This window comes from Callithrix jacchus, chromosome 15, assembly GCF_049354715.1.
Source record: "Callithrix jacchus isolate 240 chromosome 15, calJac240_pri, whole genome shotgun sequence".
NCBI lineage: Eukaryota > Metazoa > Chordata > Mammalia > Primates > Cebidae > Callithrix > Callithrix jacchus.
In genome coordinates this window covers 6,788,606-6,808,014 of record NC_133516.1, presented here as the reverse complement: position 1 = coordinate 6,808,014, position 19,409 = coordinate 6,788,606, and the positions used below count along the sequence as shown (strand labels likewise).

Below are 19,409 nucleotides of genomic sequence, written 5' to 3'. Positions count from 1 at the left end.
CTTTCTTAAGACACAGACCAGATATGCAGCCTTCCATGATGGCATCCCCCACTCCTGGTCAAAATTAGTTTTCTCCTCTTTGGTGAGTCTAGTGTGACAGCGAGCACATTCTGCTTTCTGATATAGCACCTGCGTACAGTCTCCGCCGTGTAGTTAGGCCCTCAGTGTCAGAGATGGTATTTTTCCTTGCATGTAGTTAGTACCAAAGACCAGGGACTTACAGTCTATCTGAGTAAACAAAAATATCTCCACATTCTCCCTCCCCCTGGGCCTCCTCCCCACACACTGCAATACAGTGGAAATGGCTGTTCATCATCAAGTGAATAGTGACAACAAGGATTTGTGCATGTAGCCCCTGCTTCTGTAACAGCAGCCAGTTTTGATTTCTCACCTATCATATGAGCACACGTCTTATAGACGCCATTTCATTCAAACTTCCCCAAAGACCTGCAGCATAAACATTACAAGCGTCCACTTTACAGATGTAGAAACTGATGCTCAAAAAGTGAAGTGACTTGGCCAAGATGACACAGCTAGTAACGGGAGGACAGGGGCCAGATCCCGGGTGTGAAAGTGCGTGCTCTTAGCTTCAGGTGATTCTATTAGACTAAAGTGGGTGTCGTATCATACACCGGGAGCTGGTGGCACAGGGAAGAGAATTCTTTGCTAGGGGAAGGTTTGTGGACAATGAAGACTTATTTTATTGAGAAAGAGTGAAATGTTCTGTTCAGTCTTTTTTGAGTCTCATTGTCTGTGGACCTTCCCAGGTGCAGAGTCCACCTGAGCAGCAGGTAACATGGGGGCTTTCCATGTGTGAGGACACTCTTCCTACGTGCCAGCTCCTCTGATCTGTCAGACCACCATTTCTATCCCCTCTTTTCATCCTGAAGGCGTCATATTTGAGTAATCCCAATTTAAGTGACCAGAACATTGGTCTTGGTCAGATGCTCTTATCAGCTAACTGCTAATGAAGGATTAGTTTGACAGCCTTTCGAAGTCCTCTTTAGACAACTTCTACCCATAATAAAGTCACTTGCAGAGAGCAGATACCCAGGTCCCTACACAAGAGCCATATCATATGCTTCTGAGAACTCAGGCGTGCTTTCTTCTGAGTGATAATCAATACTAATTTGCAGGCAACTTGAGAGTAAGGGAGCATGTCTTCTAGTCTGTTTATCAACCTTAGTTTCTTACTAGGCTACTGACTTCTGAATGTAAATTATACTTATTTCAGATAAATAATGCAAATTTGAGTTCTTCCCCTCCCCCCGTCAGAGGAAGGAAAAGCATAAGTGCTTTTGTTTTTGAAAGGGGCCTGATAATTGATTGTTAAAAAGAATTGAATTAATTTGCAAGTTGGGTCACTTGTTCTACATCAGAAAGAAAGGAAGGAATTGTCATTTCTTTTTTTTTTTTTTTTTTTTGAGACGGAGTTTTGCTCTCCTTACCCAGGCTGGAGTGCAATGGCGCGATCTCGGCTCACGGCAACCTCCGCCCAGTGGGTTCAGGCAATTCTCCTGCCTCAGCCTCCCGAGTAGCTGGGATTACAGGCACGCGCCACCATGCCCAGCTAATTTTTGTACTTTTAGTAGAGTCGGGGTTTCACCACGTTGACCAGGATGGTCTCGATCTCTTGACCTCATGATTCACCCGCCTCACCCTCCCAAAGTGCTGGGATTACAGGAGTGAGCCACCGCGCCCGGCTGGAATTGTCATTTCTAATAAGGTTCTAGGTGATACTGATAACAGAAAAAAGTGATTTTTCTTTAAACATACATGTTTATGAACTCTCTAAATATCACTAGGATTTAAGTTCAATTCTATAACACCAGAGGACAATAGGCGTGGTTCTTTGGTATCAACTGTAGTTTTGAAATTTGACTTAGATAAATATCTCCGAAGTTACTATTTTACATGCACAGTGCTTTGGAATTGCACTGCAATGGTGAGAGTATATAAACTCTGAAATCAGGATTGGATCAGTTGAATTTGATTCAAGGCCTTCACACTGGTTAACTGTAACTTTGAAAAAGTTGAAGGGCCTCTCTGTGCCTCAGTTTCCTCATCTGTGAAACAGATATTTAAAAAACCTACCTAATAGCTTTGTCATAAGGCTGAGATGAGATAATCATGTAAGCATAACGCCTGACACATAAATATAATAAGTAATCAATAAATGTTAGCTATTATTAATTTTAATAGTTCTTGTTGAAACAATCTGGCTCTGGTATATTTCTTTTCAATGGTTTTGTCCAATTATTTGCATTTTTTTTTCTCTGCTTGCCTTCATTCCCTCTTTTATTTTTAGGAAAACTAACATGAACAATTCTCTAGTACTACAGAATCTCTGGCTGGGTGCAGTGGCTCATGCCTGTAATCCCAGCACTCTGGGAGGCTGAGACCGGCAGACCCCTTGAGGTTGGGAGTTTGAGAACAGCCTGGCCAACATGGTAAAACCCGTCTCTACTAAAAATATAAAAATTATCTGGGCACAGTAGCACGTGCCCCTGTAATCCCTGCTGCCCGGAAGCTGAGGCAAGAGAATCGCTTGAACCTGGGAGACAAGATGGAGGTTGCAGTGAGCAGAGGGCACCACTGGACTCCATCCTGGACCACAGAGGGAGACTGTCTAAAAAAAAAAAGACTCTCCCTGAAGCTGATCAGAGAACGCTCAGGGCTGAGTGGCATTCCTCAGCCAACTCCCTCTTTCTGTGCCTGGGTTACAATTCCCATAATTTCCTGCATCTGAGTGGCTGCCCATGTATCTGCCTTTTTATTTCGTTTTCAGTGGGCATTCTTAAAAGTCCATGTTGGCCAATATTCAGCTCATTTCTCAAAAATTTTAAATAAAATCTTGTAAATGTATCCAGATTAAGATATGCTGCCATCCAGGATTCAGGGCTCTTTGCTAGCATGGTGCCAGACGGGACCTAGGGAGGAGGATGAGGGAAATCCGTTTCCTGCCTCACATTCTATGTATCTGTCATAAATCTTAACTGACTTTAGGTGAGCTGCAATTTAGAAGTTCAAGTTTCAGGTGAAGGTTCAGGTGCAATTTCATTTTAATGTTTTATTAAAATTGATTTCTTTTGTGATAATGAGTGAATGCAATATCATTGCAGAGGAAGCATGTTGACAGGCGGCGACAAAAATCCAGCTAAGATAACAGCATGGGGCAGTTTTTTTCTGCCTATCTTCATTGTAGAACTACCAGTAAGAAACCCTTAGGTGTTATTATGCCTTCGAAACACGAATAACATCAAACTCTGCACTAGTTAGCAAAGGAGAGCGAAATCTAAGCATCGTTGTGGGGCTGTCACAGTGACTGTGGGATTTATTCACAAATCTAGCTGACTAGTGAGGCTTAAAATATACTTCTTAGGATACTGCTTTCGAACACAAATTATAATACTTTTAGAATGATAGATTGTTTGAATTCCTACAATTTAAAGAAAAGCAAAAGCAAGGATACTTATTATATTTCCTTGAGTTAAAACAGTTACAAATATATATATATTTTAAAAACTAATAGAGAGGGAAAGAACTGTGGACTAAATTCTACCTAGTTTGTGGGAAGGTGACTTTATAGAAAGGCAGCCTCTGCATCATATTAATGAAATCAAGGCTGATTTGGGGAAATGAGATAGAAAACAAAGCCGATAGTGCCACTGATAAATGGAGTTATGGAAATTACCAGGTAAATAAAATAGAGGCATGCATAGTAGTATTTTATCTGAAATGGGTTGTCAACCTGAATTGTCTTAGAGATGGTGGCATAAGAATAGAATACTTTTGGGGGGTTTGTTATTCAAAAAATAAGACCGCAGAAAAATAGAGAAACACTTTGATGACATGTTGAGTAGGAAATCTGTTCTAAAACATCCTCCTTCTTCGCTGGACTCTTCTTTCTCTTTCACAGCTCCTCGGTGTGGGTTGTGGTGGGAGTGCTGCTAAGTCATTCTTCCACAGTCGGCCTGTAGGGTTGCGGCTGTGAGCCTTGGCCAGTGTCTCGATGGGGAGCAGCACTGTGCATTACTCTGTACATGCAGAAAGACAAAAGATGGATTTTGACCCACAGAGGGCAGCCGGCCTGGATCAGCTGCCCTGGATCAGCTGCCCTGGAAGCTCATGTGTGACATGTGCTTTCTTCCGGGCTTCAGAGCACTGGGTGTGGCCCTCTGGGCCTGACAGTCCAGGCCTGCACACTCGAGGCTTGTGCACTGTGGCACCTATGGAGAAAGTGTGTCAAATGCCAAGCAGGTGTCAAACGGGATGCTTGAAGTTCTGGCACTCTGGCAGGCTTCGGCTTGAATAGGGGCTTTGCCACCTTCAAGTTGTGTACCTTGGGCAAGCTGATCATGCTTTCTGAGAGACAGATTTCTCAAGTGCACGATAGGGAGTTTAGGACTCTTCTGAACTCTAAAGGAGAGAATGCATGTAAAGTGCTGAGCATAATCCTTAGTAAATGCTCACAAGCCATACCTGACATTATTGTGTAAACTTCCATCTGCAAAGTGCTCAATAAATGTTGTGTGACATGGCAGATATCTTTAGGGACTTGTTAGCAATGATCACCTTAGAACAAACAACCATTTCTGCATGGACTTTACCTCCAGGTCCTCTGTGGAAATGCACACATCTTACTAAAGAAGGTTCGAAAGCAGAAGTGACAGCAGGCAGGGCAGCCTGCAGTTTACATTAGAAGAGCTGGGGGAAAGCCTGGCTCTGCCGTCACTTGCCATGGCACTTGGGACAGGACTTCAATGCTTTTCAACTTCAGTTTCTCTATCCTAAATGGGGGTGGCGATGTTCACCACACAGAGCTGTGAGCATAATAGGAGATCAATTGAGAGTGAATTCTATGTGTAATCTACAAAATAGGGTAAGATACTAGTTCATCAACTACCAAAGGCCCTCAGAGCCAGCCTCTGGGAAGAGAGCAGCTGTCCTGTTCCTTCCTCCTCACCAGCCCTTTGCCAACTGCCCTTGCTCTTACTTTCCTTTTGGGAGAAATCTTTTCTTAGAAAGAATAATCTGCATCCTCACCACTCACTCAGTCCCTTACCATCATTGCACCTGATTTTGATGCTTATCTTCTTTGTGGAAAATGGTCTCCCACTTTCTCACTGAGTTAGTCTGATCCACAATCACAAAATCCAAAGTCCTTCCTTTGGATTCTCTGTAATATTTCCATGATTACCCACTCTCATCTTAATAGAAACAGAAGTCATTTACTGAACTGCTGCACTGTGCCAGCAAGCTGGCACCCATGATGTCACTTAACTCATACAAAGCCCTGTGTGCAAATATTCGGATCCCATTTTACAGAGTCAGAAATGAGGCACTGAGATGTTAACGGACTTGCTCAGTATCACATGACTGCCACCCAAGTGCCAAAACAAACAAAAAAAAAGATTGGAACCCTGTTAATACTGATGCTCCTTCTTGGAGCTTTATCTTCTGCTTGTAATGTTTTTCCTGTCTATTAAAATATCCAAAGCACTGTGTACCTTTTTCATGGCATTTGTCTCAGTATCTCTCTTCTGATTCCTGGGAACTTGACATTCCTCTTGAATAATGTATAATCCTCAAGGACCTCTTTTAATGTAATGCCTTTGTGGGGCAAACTATTTTTTAACAAAGGAATTATTAGACAAAGAATCTTTTCTTGGGGTCGCAAAGTCTAAGGAGTTAAAACAACATCACCTCCTTCTTGTTAATTTACTTGTATACCCACCATAACCCTGACCTTATCAAGGCAAGAGTTTCCTTTAAGCTAACTGGTCAAGGGGTTTTTTTTGTTGTTGTTCTTTTTTTTTTCATAAATAGTACAAGGGATAGATAGCAGAAGAGAAAATAATACGCATACTTTTCTTATCCGTTGCGTTTGGAAACATTATTGTTATTCTGATTGATGACAAAGAATTCCAGCCAGGGTGGAGCCACGAGATTTAGATAAACTCTAGGTGGAATAACAATGCCCAGGAAGGAAAGTTGAGCAAGTTTGACCAGTCAATGAGGGCGGCTCCTTTTCTTGCTGACCTTTGTTTAACAGAACTCTCACTAGAAAAGAGCTTGCTTTAGGTCATTATTAAAACTGCTGTGTGCTCGCCTGCTTTGGAAAAGGAACCGGCAGCCCAGTGTGGTGGTTCACGCCTGTAATCCCAGCACTTTGGGAGGCTGAGGCAGGCAGACCACCCGAGGTCAGGAGTTCAAAACCCAGCCTGGCCAACATGGTAAAACTCCATCTTTACTTTAAAAAAGAAAAACTAGCTGGGCATGGTGGCGTGCACCTGTAATCACAGCTACTCCGGCAGCTGAGGCAGGAGAATCGCTTGAACCCGCGAGGCAGAGGTTGCAGTGAGCCGAGATTGCGCCACTGCACTCCAGCCTGGGAGACAGAGTGAGACTCCATCTCAAGAAAGGTAAAAAAAAGAAGAGAAGAGGAAAGGGAGGGGGAAGGGGAAGGGGAGAAGGAGGGGAGGGGGGGGAGATAACAGGTGAGATTAGCCCTGAGGCAGATTGAGTTTCCCTTCTTGGTGGTGTTGCCCTTTTCTCTCTTCTCTCTATTTCAGAGTCTCTCTAATTCTTCTCTCCCTTCATGCTAATCAGGCTAGCATTTCATTTATATATTCAGTGGGCAAGATGTATGAAGTGGATATGAAGCATAGTATACAACATTTTAAAGAAAAGCATACTAAAACAGAGAGCTACCAGGTATGAGGAAGCTGCCATTTTGTAAGTGAAAATAAAATATTAGCCATTTCATATTGCTCATCTTTTTCTGAGATACCTCTACTTACACTGACCAAAATTCTATAAAGTAAGTGACATAATCTCACTTAATAAAGGAACTCAATTATTTGCCCAAAAACACGTACTAGGTGGATTTGGAACCCGGGTCACATTTCTTTTGATTCATTAATTCATCTTTTGATTAAGCACAGTTCCTGCCTTCAATTTTGTAAGTAGAAGAAAAAAAGGAAAACTTACTTATATGTATAATTATGTGGCAAGTAAGTACCAAAAGGTAAAATCTGCTGACAAAGTTCAAAGACTGGAGAGGTTTCTCCTAGCTTGGAGTGAAAGGGATAGAAAAGGAAGAGGACCAATGGGAAAAGGTTAAGGGGAGGCTTTGTTTAAGAGGAACCATTGGGATCTGGTAGAATTTTGACAGGTGAAAATGAGAGGGGACAGGGACCTTTCCTGATGTTTGAAATGCAAGGGGCTCAGTGACAGAGGTTTAAAGATACGGCAGGCACGTGTGAGATGCGGCAACTGTATACTTCAGTTGTAACAGGACGAGAGAAGGGAGGGGAAGATTAGGCTAGAAACTAACCTGGCTGCCAGAAATCGGAGAATCTTGACATCTAGCCCAAGGAGACTTCATTGGCTTGGTTAAGTGAGAACAGTGGCTGTGAGGAGGGAAGCGTCATCACAGCTCAAAGGTCGGGCTTTGAGACTATTCATTTGGAAGGTCTATGCAGAAGAAAACCAGGGCAGAGAGAGATCGGAACTTTTTTTCCTCAAAATGTTTAATATATAATAGGTCTATCTATACTATTTGGTAAATTCCCAGGCTTTGCCCAAAAAGATTCTGGTTAGACATGGGCCACATGAATTAATAATATTTTTACAAAGCTCCCAGATAAGTCTTGTGCAGGTGATTCAAGAACTACCACTTTGAAAAAGAGGAGACTGGAGTTGAGGAGGTTATTTAGCAAACTACCTTAATAACCAAAGTGTGCCAAGAAGGGTTTTAAAGGCACAGAAACAAAAGATATTTTGAAGGAAGAATCAGTAGGCCAATTAGGTCTATCATTGGAAGAGGATTCAAAGACAATTATTGGCCTTAATCGCTGGAAGATTTGTGGGACAATGACTAGAAAATGAGACACCACAGATTTATTAGGTCTGATAAGAGTTTAATTTTGCCAAGTGAATTTTGAAGTCTAACAATGACAGCCACAGGGAAATGTCAGCGTAGGAAGCAGGCAACACAGGACCTGGACTGGAGGAGCAAGGCTGCAGCTGGAGATGGCTTGGGTTTTAGGTGTGGACAGGTGATATTTGCAATTACTGAAAAAGCTCTAAAAAGAGAAGATTTTTTTTTAAAAATCCAGGAAAGGAGAAAAGATGAAAAGAAGGCAGGAGAGGACCTGGGAGGTTAAACAGTTAAATGTAATTCAAGTCAAGTAAAGACAGGACTTCAAGAATAAACACACACACACACACACACGCATGCACACACGCACCCACTCACACCGATGCACCCACGTGCACACACTCACACATACTCATGCACAAGCACACACACACAAACGCGCACACGCACACATGCACACACACACAAACACGCACACGTGCGCACACATATACACACACGAAGGAGAGACAAGGCGTACTCTATAATTTTAAAATGGTTTTTGATGAAAGAGAACGCTAGTCCTTTTCCAGTGTTCCATAATCTCACCATCTCTCTGGTTGTTCAAGCCAGAAATACAGTTACCCTTGACTTCACCTCCTTCTCTACCCACATCTCAAATTCAGTCCATGAGCAACTCTATGAAGTGATTTTCTGTCTTAGTTCACTTCTATGCTGCTATAACTGAGTAATTTATACAAAACAGGGATTTATTTCTTACAACCTGGATGCTGGGCAGTTCCAGGTCAAGGGGCCCATGGTGGAAAGCCGAAGAGCAAGCACACACGCACAAGACAGAAGTGACGGAGGAAAAGGGGCCAAACTCGTCCTTTTATTAGGAACCCACATCCACAATAACTAGCCCGCTCCAGCGAGAAAGGCATTTATCCACTCCTGAGGGCAGAGCACCCATGACCCACTCACCTAAAGGTCCCACCTTTAACACTGCTGCACTGGGGGTTCAGTATGTCACATGATGGAAGTTGGGAGTGTATTCGAATATGGCACTTTCTAGACATTTTCTTCTGACCATCTTTCCGCCGCCTCACTGCTGCCTGGGCCAGGCTGGCATCCTCTGAATTACTACAGTGGCCTTTCACTGGCTTCTTGGCATCCACTTTTCTTCTCCATGTTGATCATGACATTGCCATCACAGATGCCTTTGGAAAGCGCAAATACCCTGTCAGCCCCGCTTAATACCCTGGATGGGTTTCCATTGCTCCTAGAATGATGAGCAAACTCACAAGTGCGACCTGCAAGATGGTACCTAGCTTGGCTCTTTTCTACATTTTAGCCTTATTTCCAAACACAGCCTGCTGGCACGTGCTCTCCACACACACTGACTGTCTGTCAGGGCACAGCCCCATCCCCTCCCTGTAATAGGCTATAATTTAAAGGGTAGTAGGATGGAGAATGGATTTTTAAAATATGGAGACAACTTAGGATGTTCATAGGTTCAGAAGTAAGTGACTTCCTTTTTGTCTTCATTATTAATGTTCTTGTTCTTACTAGAATGAATGCCGCAATAAACATTAATACCAGCAGGTGTCTGAAACTGAAATTACTACTTTATATGTGTATATGGAAAAAGACAGTTTTCTTCAAATAGGCATATAAATCAGAGCACATCCATTTTCTTCATACCATTCTTTCTCCACTTTCAGTTCGGCAAACACTAAATCCACTTGTCGATGGGGAAATAGGCCTAGAAGATGGAGAAGCAGCTCGTTATCGACATCTCCAGCCAGTTTTTCTGGTACCAGTTCTATTGTTTTCTGTACCTACAAAAATGCTCTCATGTTTGGATATATGTTATCTAAACCTTCCCTCTCCTTTATACATAACCTTTATTTCTCTCTCAACTTCTCATTGGACTCATTTTAACAGAGATATGAGTCCTGTGCTGTTCTATTTTTATGTTTTCAAAGCAAACAGTTACCCTGAGTTATCTACACAGAGAGCCTCACATGGCTGCTCCCCAGCACCACACAACAGCGGATAAAACCACCGTGGAGCAAAGCTAAACCAGTGAATGATCGTTTTCACAGAGAAAAGGAAATGGGACTAATCCTGTTAAAATGTCATTAAAATTTGGCCTCTAAAGTTAGGTTTTTTCTTCTGGATGTCAGGGATTTTTTTCCCTTCTTCTAATTTCCTCATTTGAAATATCCCAGGAAACAAACAATCCAGAGACAACGAATAGCTCCAGAATTACCACAGAAATACAATCTCTCCGTAGCAGTTTCAGTCTGATTTGATGGAGCCATACATTCTTCATGTGTTCTGAAATTTTCAGATGCTTATGCAAAACCAAACTCAAGACATTCAAGAATTATCTCATGAGCAAGATTTACCAACTGCTTCTCTCTCCTTCTCATAAAGTGCCTTATGCAGCATGTCCAGAATGATTATCTGCATTTGATGCAAAGCAAGAAAGACTCTAGATTTGCATTTGAATTGCTGGCTATTTTTAACTTTCCCAGAGTTTTACTTTGAGAGATATTTTACCTTTGTGGATGAGTTAAGGAGTCAGGTGCTTGACCTTTACCAGCTTTCCAGTGAAAAACCCCATGAAGAAAAGACTTGAAATGTCTCACAAAACCACACTCATTGTTTATGAAGTCCTGAAGGATGTCAGTGGCATTCCCAGTCACACAGAGTGGAGTAAGGGCTTTATTTTGAGAAATTTCCAAATTGAATCCTCCTTAGTAAGAATCCTATGTGGACTTATTTTGTAAATGATTTTCTGTCACAGAAATGCCTGTGAGTGACAGGATTCTACAGACAGGATTCAGAACTCACAAACTGCTCTTTCCCTCCCCTTCTGTAAGAGCCCTCTCTACACTGTGGTGTGCAAAGGGGATTCTGTGGAATTAAAACTTGTGTGGTTTCTACAACCCTCAATCCCCAGTCAAGCAGCCTGGTAAATAAAGATAAGACCTTTACTTGATTTCCCTAATATGGTTTTACCTCAGGGGACAGGGTGAGGAGGAGGGCATATATTAATCAAGAAGTCGTTTTTTAAAACCCTATTGTATATATTTAATATAATTCTATTCATCTGAGATTTATAAAAACATCGTCACTGCTCTCAGACTTTGTAACCTAATTATCTGGCTAAAAATCGGACTTTAAAATTTTAGCTGCATGTTTTACTACTTGCCTATTTTTTTCCTCATCAAATAGATTTGTTGAAAACTGAAAATAAGCTTTCATGATCAGAATCTTTTGGAGTTTTAATTTTACAGTCAGGAAAACACCAAGACGACAAGGGATGTACATGTGGGATTCAGCTGACATTTTCCCTGTTTGGTGTAATGCCGGCAAATGGAAGCCACAGCCCACCTGTCCCGTATTATAAGTATCTTCTCTTTCTTTCCTAAGAAGTCAGCAGACCTGACACTTGGCTGCTGATTCATTCCCTCCCCTCTCCTGAGCTAAAGTTCTCACCCAGGCTCCTCTGTCACCCTGGCTTTGATGAGGAGGGGGTTGAGGCATTTGCTGTCTCAACTGTCAAACTCAAAGTCAGCTTTGAATGGAAGGTCCCACCATGTGCTTTAGAAAAATAGGGTTGTGGCTGTGGGCAGAGAGGAAGGGAGAGAGAAACAGTCAGAAAGAGCATCTGCTACAGGCCTGGGAAGATAAAGAGCAGAGGTGAGAGGACAGGCGGATCTGTGGCTTTATTATTATAAAATAATTCCCTGCAGCACTGTATTTCTCAGGTGTCTGATTTTTTTGACCATGTGGGTATTTACCCTTTTTAGGTCAAAGTGGATGCTAGGAAATCCACTATAGATATGATTGATTTTTTCCTTCAAGAAACACTCATTGAACAGTAATTACTGCCCTGAACTCTGCTAGGCACTGAAAGTGCTGTGATGACCATGGCCGCGTCCTCAACCTTTCAGAGACTCTCAGTGTAAGGAGAGTGGAAGGGGGCAGATAAGTGAACCGGAGATCACAGCACAGCGTAATAAAGGCCGTGGTGCAATCATGCACAGGGCATTCTTGCAACAAAAAGGAGCAACATATTGTGAAGATTTTAAAAAATCAAATCTTAAAAATCTGTGACATTTTTATGACACTGACACATACACACTTTTGAAGAGAGATGCTGCTATTGGGGCCAGTTGCACTTACAGAGGATTTGAGAGATGGCAACATAGTCAAGAAAACATCCCCTAAATTCAGCCTCTACTTAGCAAGTTTCAGGAATCAGAAATTTGAGAAGTTATTTGGTGCAGAATGAAGTTCAGAAATAACTGAAGAAAAGGAAAGTTTAACCTATGTAGTCGATCAGGATTTGAGAGTTTTCCAATAGTTTAATTGGAGGTTCTGATATTTTCATTGAGCAATTAAAGGAAACACCCTTTGCGTTCAGAAGTTAATGCTAAATGTAGAGTAACTGATGAGGCTATTTGCCAATTTCTTTTCATGCACGTCGTGCACTGAAGGTACTTGTATGCGCGTGCATTCACCTGGTCAGCTTCTCAGGGCTTCAGTCAGTGCAGCTACAGACAGACTGAAAACACGGGACACACTGAAGCAGGAGCCTGACGATGCCGGCTGGCACTGGGTTGAAGTTCTGTCCCGGGTATGTGAGTTACACAATTAAGTTTGGTATCTCAGAGAGGCAGACATATTCTTTGGTTTTTCCAGAATTGCTTCTGTCATTTTGGGTCTAATAAGAAATGAGCAAATGTCATACATTTCAGGAAAATTTGGTTTCTGGTTCTGGTCAAATGACTCTTAAATGACATCTGTTGAATGAATTTGGAGCATAAAATACCAAGAAATAAAAGCTAGAGGAGACCTTTAAACCAATATTGCAGTATTAGAACATACACAGTTAAGGTTTATAGTTTCATCTTGCATAATAATAGTTAAATACAAATGGGTCATAGGCATTATGCACTAATTTGTGCCAATCATGGTGCTAACAGCTGGGCAGAGGTTATGTTGTTTAATCCTTGTGGCCCTCTGAGTGATACAGCGTCACTACCCACATTTCTGCTGAGGACAGGGAGACTCAAGCAAGATGCAGGTCTGGGATTCAAACCAAGATACTCAGGCTGTGAAACTGCTTTTCTAATGCTCCATTAAACAGTGTGTCTGAGGAGGGTTTCTTAATATGTAAATTTGCATGCGTTCAGATTCTTTCCTGGGAGTTTGAGTGTTCTTTTTGTTTAGGGAAGGAGGGCATAAGACACCTGTATTGTTCAAACAGGAAAGGAAAGTCTATTCTTTAGATTCTTTCTTTAAAAATTTCCCCTAATCACCAGTTGCCTTCAGTCGTCAAATACATTAAAGACAGTTAATCTAACATTCTATTTATCAGGAGTCTTTCCAGCTGAATGGAGAATACATTTTGATACCACAGTTGCTCTTTGACCTTGAGCAATTCCATTAATTTTCCTACTTCTGAGTTTTCTTATCTGTTCAGTGGAAGGTATCTACTGCTGAGATATGCTGTGAAGATTAAGTCACAATAGTAATGAGATAACTACTCCTTTTAAGCTTCTTCTCATAATATATATTATGACATTTAATCTTCTACCCTACCAGGTGGGTATTAGTGTCACCAATTACCAATGAGGAAACTAGGCTCAGTGAGGGTTAAGAAACCCACCCAACATCACGCAGCCGTGAAGTAGAAAAGGTGAGATTAAAACCAACTTCATCCTGTCTTAATGCCCGTATTTGTCTCAGATGCTGCCCTACCTCTTGACACTATAAAACATTCTAGAAATATTAGACATTATTATTTATAATCAATTTGTACAATAAGATTATTGTATTATATTTTAATTAATTTTTAAAAAATGGATAAATAACACACCATGAGATTTTACCATGCTGATTTTGAAAGTGAAATAAATAGTGTGATTATTGATTAGTATTAATTGATTTCTGTTGCTGCACAGGCTACTGGGCTTGCACCCTCAGAAAGGCACACTAATCCCAGTCATCCCTTACAACTTGGTTTTACCAGCCCTTCCCTCATCAGCAGAGGAGAGCAAAGAAAATACAGCGCATGTCAACATTTATAGTCATTTGTATAGGAGATCTGTGAAAATGTCCTTTTTGAAATAGAAGTCATCTTTTGGATAAGATCACATTCAGACAAATTGAATTTTTATGTGCTTTGACATGGATTGGAATCAGTGATGTGATTTTTCCCCCTTCTGTGCAGGAAGGGGAAAGAAAACTATCCTGATAAATTTCCTTAACTTTCTTGAAGGTGTTCAGAGTTTTCTCTTTGGAAAAAGTCACAGAGTGTTTTGACACACAGCTGTTACTCTCAGGTTGAAAAACTTATACTTGGAATCTAATGCTACTAATGGATTTTGAACACTTAATTCCTATACTGAACAACTTGTTCATTCATTTGACAATTGCTCATTAAGTGCCTACTACAGAAGAGGCCCTATTCTGTAAATAGTTCAGAAAGCAAACAACAATTCCTGCTTTCATAGAGTTTACAACAGAGCAGAGGGAGACAGACAGTAAAATCTTAGTATGTGGCATCCTGGGGATCATAGGGTATGCTATGGAGAAAAAGGAAGCGTTGTCTGGGACTAAGATGTATGCAGAGGGGTGTGATTGCAAAGGCGTTTTCAGGGAAGTCTTGTGACATTTAGCAGAGACCTGAAAAATGTAAAGAACAGAGTCAAGTAACTACGCAGGGGCAGAATTCTGCAGGCAGCAGGCAGAGCAAGTCAAAGGCTCTGAGGATTGAGAGTACTTGGTGGATTTGAGCACTAGCCCAGGAGGCCAGTGTGGAATGGGAAAGAAAGGGTGGTAGCAGAAGGGTCCAGGAAGGAACCAGGTTATCCCATGGCCACTGTGAAGCCTTGGCTTCTGTCTGCAGTCCTATGGAAAGATACTGGAGGCTTTTGAGTGGAAGGTATCACTTAACTTCCATATTGAAATGACCACCAGTGTTGGGTAGAGAATAGAACGAGTGTGGGGGAGAAGGGAGGCAGAAGTAAGAGATCAACTGTGAAAAATATGTAATAATGTGAGAGTTGGTACTGACTTGCCCAGAGTGGAAGCAGTGGAAATGATAAGAATTAAATCTAGACATAGTTTGAAGGTAGAGGCACTAGGATTTCCTGTGATGTGCAAAAGACTCTAGAGAGGATCACAGAGGACTCCAAGATTTTTCTTCTAAGCAAGTGCAACAATGAAGTTCCCATTTACAGCAACAGAGAAAAATATGAAAGGAAGACATTTTGTGGAATTCAGAAATTTGATTTTGAACATATCCTGTGTGAGATACCTATATGACATTTAAGTGGAAATGTTATGTAGGTAGTTGGAAATACAAGTTATGGAGGTTAGAGGAAAAATCAAGGTTATAGATTAGAATTTGTGAGCTCTCTGTATATGGGAAGTTTCAGAGGGCCTGATACTGGATTGAACTCATCTAGGGCTTAAGTATAGATAAAGAAGAAATTTATAGTTGATCCATGGAACAGTTCAACTTTTAAAGATTTACAAAATAATGAGGAACTAGCAGGAGATTAAAAAAGTCTCTATAAAATAAGGAAAAATTACACACACACACACACACACACCACACATATCACACCACACACACACACATACACATCACACCACACACACACACACTCTCTCTCTCTCTCTCTCTCCCCCCTTTTTTTTCCAGAAGCTTGAGTTAAGAGGTAGGAGTCAGTCCCTGAAAAAGGATGATGCTGTTTTTCTTGAAGTTCCAAGAAACCTAAGGGGGAAAAGGATTTGACAGTGGAATGGCAGCTTCAGTCAGTCATGTTTACACAAACAAATGGCTTGGAATTTGAGGTGAATACGTAGTACATAGTACAGGATCATGGGCAGAGACGGCCGCAGGAGATAGAGACCAACTTTTATGACATGTCTTCTTGTTACTATTAATATAATAGATGCTCTTTGAAAAAATATAGCAACCATGCAAATGAATGAAGGGAATAAAATGCACCAATTCTGCCTCACTGAGATAACTCCTGTTAACATTTTGATGAATTTTTTCTAGTTTTTTAGACACACATATATATTAACAAAATTAGAATTATATTGTATGTACGTTATTGCAGTCTGCTTTTTTATTTGATATAATAGCAGAAATAGTTTTGGAAGACTTCTTTTTCATTATCCTTTGATGAGAGAGAGAGATGATCAAAGGGAAGATTGTGTTAGTTTGAGGACTATCTGGCCCAGTGTCTTCCAGTAAAGCAGGGTGATGACTGCCTGCAGATGAGAGGGACAGGAACAACAGCAACTCTGGATTCTAAGTGTCCTGGTGACTGATACGATGGCTGCGTTACATACCCACGGGGACTGAGGAGACAAGACTGACTAAAGCTGTGCTTAGTTTTTTATGTCAGGTGGATTCCAGACTTGCTTTTTGTATAGCTGGAGAATTGTTTGTTTTTTATTACTAGGTGTAGCAGAAGCTGAAAGAAAGAGATCTTCCAAATATTTTGGCTGATATTTACCAATGTAAACAGGCAATGAAATTAATTTGTGATACAAAGTAGATTGTTTTGACTAATTACTTGGTTTGGCTTTCCTCACAGAAAGAATATTTACAAAGAATAAAACCAAGCACCATATCTCCTCTATATTGTTCGTGTTGTGGGCGTACAGTCCAGACACACATGTCATCAAGAATTGATATGGAAACTTTTTCCTCATAAATCTGTGGAAATTGTAAAAATCCATTTTAGTTTATCAATCAAGTGTTATGAACATAACTACAGCAAAATAATTTCTCCTGTTGACAACTTTCGTGGCACATATTGCCTCTAAAGTAAATCCTTGATGCATTTAGATCCAGAAGACATTGGTGAGACCAGAGGCAGTGTGAGTCCTTTTTCCCATAGTGAAAATAATATAAATAATATCCAGTTGCAAACCTTTAACAACAGTAAGTAAAATGTATGTGTGTATTTTGTTTGTGTATTTTAAGCTCTCTCTTTCTATACATGGGTTCTTGACTGGTGAGGTCAATTGGCTGGAGAAGGGACTTCCAAGGTCAAGGGCACACATTCCACTGGCCACACAGAAGCAGAACACGATGTCATAGCTATCAAACGCACCAGGAATTCCTACAGTCATTTCATGGACATGTGGCTGGTCACATAAAGACCAGCCAAGAGAGTTCAGCTGGTTTAGTAAATTCCAAGACACCGTTAGGAGAAACGCACCGGAAACTTTAACATAGATGCCACCGACTATGGGCAATGAGTTAAACTTTGTATGTGGACTGCAGTAAATACACAGAAGCTCACAACTGTACAAACTCAACTGCATCAGAGAAGAGCAGAAGCCCTACTTATCCCTAATTGCAGTATTTAGCTGAAAACAAACATACTCCAATTGTCTTTTACTTTTATTTCCAGTTAATTCTGCATTTGTTTGGAAATTTTTGATGCATTTGAATATTACATTTTTTATAAATTTACTATTATTTCATGTATCTGCCATTCATTATAATCAATCAATGCCTCAGAATATAGAGTTTTTCAGAACATAAAGCAACATCTTTACAGCTCAGAGTTTATGAAGCCCACTGGGGAAATAACAGAACAGCATCGAGAAATTCACTTCCTATGTTTCTGCCATTTCACATTGAGGGTCATATGCAATGACAAAGACTGAAACTTGCGCCATAGATCAAGTTGAGGAAACACTGGTTTCTGATCGTCGTACTTTTTCCTTAGAAATCTCAGCTTGTGATTTCCTGACGTTTCCTTCCTGATTGTGCTATGCCAACCCCATATAAAGTACAAAGCCGTGTAAGCTCCTCTGCAAATCTGCTCACTATCCACTGGACTTTGGAACCCATCTCTGAAGGAGAACTGTGTTTTTATGCTGTTCATTTGAAAAACAAACAAAAGGTAAAATGTCAAGCCCATAACCTCTAACGAATCACCATTTCCATCTGCAGCCCCAGCAGTTGTTCAAAAGCAAGAGCAGGAACAGAGAGAAAGCCCCGTTTTTAGTGGAGAACTCTTGCCCTGCTTAGCAAAACCATTAACCCAAACAGTGTGGGTCAGCCTTTCAATATGCAAAACGGACAAAGGTACCCAATTTTCTTTCATAATAGATTACATAGGAGTAGTTCTTTGTCAGGGAAATTTGTCGTAATCTTCGAATTTCCCCTTTAAAAAAATCAGACTCTGACCATCAAAACACATTGACCATAGAAATAAAATATTTATCTAACAGGTTTCAAGTCTTAAGGACCGCTTCCCTTTATTTTTCTTGGACATTTGTGCCTCCCACACACCAAAGTCTTTGCTCAACCCTACCAGCTGGCCCCACAGATAAGAGGCAAAGTGTTTCCTTCGTGACCTCTATGCATCTACTCCACGGGAAAGCGGCGTGGAACGCCCACTCAGCAGGCTGTGAGCCTGGAGGCATTTCTGCCATAAAACATAACACTGCCCACTGTGTTTTGCTCCAAGCAGACCGTCTCCCACTCCCCTCTCCCTCCTCTTCCAGCTTCTCACTCCACACCTGACAGCAATTCACGATCCACACGCCACAGAGCAAACAGAAAGCATGAAACAGCAACAGATTCCTTTGTTTTGCATGAAATCCTACCTCTGGCCGCTGTCACATCTTCCTCAAAAGCCACGCTCAATTTTCCATGACAGCGATCCAGCGCAGTCCTCCAAACAGCCACCGGTGACCATCATCACCTCTTGTGCCTACAGCCTTTGTGGCCACTAATGTCACAACCCTTTCTAACTCACAGCTTTCATTCTCCCTGCTCAAAATGTCTGAAAGAGTTTGGGAGGACAATAGGAGTGACAGGCACGCTAGACAGCCATGCTTGGAATTAGTTGTCTGGAGCTCCGTGAAAGCTGCTTCCCACTGTTTTAGAGCGTGCAGGAGGTAGGATTTATTAGCCTATGATAGGCATGCTGTTTCTGTTTTTATTAAATACTGTAATAGGCTGTCTGTTAGCATTGCTGTGATAGGTCCAACATCACTTCCCCCGCTGCTTTCGAATTCTCATGTTAAAAAGGGAGAGAGGGCTCACAGAATTCCTTCCCATACGACGGCACCCTGCTCTGGATCAGATTTCCAAATCCTCTTTAACTACAGAGGGAGAGCCAAATAGGTATTTTCGATGTGGAAAGTGAACTTGGTAATAAACACTCTAGGATTCTGGAAACAATTCTCCCTCCCAGGAAGGATTCCTGCTCTTCCCAGTTACAAAAATAAGTGTACTCTGGAGTTAAGTATGAGAATCAATCCAAATAGGAAAAGTTCTCATTATTACTGAGGTATGACTTACAGAACACATGTACACAAAATCTCAAATGATAGATCAGCAAGGCTGAATGGATCAATTAGTGCAGCAAGTGTTTATTTTATGCTGACTTACAAAGCTTTATGTTTCAGTCTGAAGCACTCACATGCCATGCACTACTGTTAAGCAGAAAGGATGAGGGGGGTGGAAAGCATGGGG

At 41.3% G+C, this 19,409-nt stretch overlaps 1 protein-coding gene across 1 annotated transcript in view; it reads right to left on the bottom strand.

Moving 5' to 3' along the window:
- KCNMB2 (potassium calcium-activated channel subfamily M regulatory beta subunit 2) overlaps positions 1–18,810 on the bottom strand; it is a 284,223-nt gene extending 265,413 nt beyond the window's left edge. The window contains exon 1 of the mRNA XM_008981235.4: positions 18,536–18,810. The gene's annotated coding sequence lies outside the window, so the exon portion shown is untranslated. The remainder of the gene's footprint in view (positions 1–18,535) is intronic.
- Between the last annotated feature and the right edge of the window lie 599 nt (positions 18,811–19,409).